Source organism: Pseudomyrmex gracilis, unplaced genomic scaffold (assembly GCF_002006095.1).
Source record: "Pseudomyrmex gracilis isolate BER0280 unplaced genomic scaffold, ASM200609v1 scaffold_4267, whole genome shotgun sequence".
Lineage (NCBI taxonomy): Eukaryota > Metazoa > Arthropoda > Insecta > Hymenoptera > Formicidae > Pseudomyrmex > Pseudomyrmex gracilis.
Window position 1 is genome coordinate 1 of NW_018024851.1, and position 1,495 is coordinate 1,495.

General features: G+C 32.6%; 1 long non-coding RNA gene across 1 annotated transcript in view; it reads left to right on the forward strand.

Moving 5' to 3' along the window:
- Positions 1–51: 51 nt before the first annotated feature.
- LOC109863336 overlaps positions 52–1,495 on the forward strand; it is a 4,813-nt gene continuing 3,369 nt past the window's right edge. The window contains exons 1-2 of the long non-coding RNA XR_002251320.1: positions 52–575; positions 685–780. This is a non-coding gene — a long non-coding RNA (uncharacterized LOC109863336). The remainder of the gene's footprint in view (positions 576–684; positions 781–1,495) is intronic.

Consider the following 1,495-nt stretch of genomic DNA (forward strand, 5'->3'; position numbering starts at 1 on the left):
ATATATACATATAAAGGCCATTGCACATGACAAAATTTAGTTGTAATCGTAAGATTGTATGTACAGGTTATGTACCGTAATTGTCAGAGAGAGGATGTTTTAAAGACATTTTGTCTTGTCGCAGAATTCCACTGATTGTTTCGCAAATCTTCGTTCTTCGAGATCAGATTCGGTGCAGTATCACGTGGTCGAACGATTTCTGGCTCCGATTTGAATCAGACGATGTCTAAGAGCGTGTTTCGGACAAACGTAAATTGTGAGGTATAATTAGAGAATATTGAGATAAGAATGGCTGATAAAAAGTGACAAAGACGTTACAAGATGTCGTCAATAACGAAGACACTGAGTGCATGGTGCATCGTAGACGCCGAGATTGACGGCGATGACAAGGACTCGGATAAGGTTATTGTTCCGGAACTTCAGGGTACATCCAAATGGACAAATTACATACATGGCTGGCAAAATAGATTTATTGTACTCAAAGATGGTACTTTGTGTTATTACAAATCCGAGCAGGACAGAATTTGGATTTGGATGTCGTGGCTTGGTTAGTTTGTAACAAAGCTAATATCAAGGTAAGAAAGTTGTGTATGACAATTCTGCATTGTATACCTGATAATTTGAACACATCATGATTCAGCAGTTAAAATAATGAGTTTGTGTTAAGTAATTTATTTTTCTTAGGCACATCAATTTGATGTATGCAGATTTGATGTATCTGTTAATGACTGCTTAGTCTGGTATTTAAGAGCAAGCAGTTCAGAAGAAAAGCAACAATAGGTAGGATTTGAAGTCTTATAGAGTAATTATTTAAACTATTGCACAAAATTATTTTGAAATGATATGTGTGTGTTTGTGTGTTGATAAAGAAGCCTGTGTCGTTTTACTTTGCTTACAAAATTTTTTTTATTTTATTACTTAAAAACTCTGGAGTATGTAAAATAAAAATTAAGATGTTGGTTTGCATTTAATTAAAAACTAATAGAGTTTCTGTTTACACAAATTTCTCAAAAAGTCCGAATTTGGTCATGGAAGTGAAAATAGTCTCAAATGACATGGTAGTGCCATTTAACTTATGTCCAACACACAATTAGCAATAAGCGCTGGTAGCTTCAAGCATGGTATTCGAGGACTAAAAGAAAAATTAGTCGAAATAGAAATATTCAGAGACATTCTGATAAAGCAGATTGATACCTTGCAAAAGTATTTTGATAACTACAGAAAATGCCAAGAATACTTTCAAGAAAGGTAATAATTCTTAGTTTTTACATATCTTCCTTGTTAAATGTTACATGATTATAATGTAGATTAATGTTTCATCACCCTGATAGGAAACCATTTACAAAATTATGTGATGAAATCTTGCACTAAAATTGTAATTTGCAATTATACAGACATATTTTAGGAAATAGAAGTAAAAACATTGATCTTTTCTGAAATATTTGTAGTTGTTTGCAACATTACTTTCCAAATACTATTTCGGCAAAAGAATAAC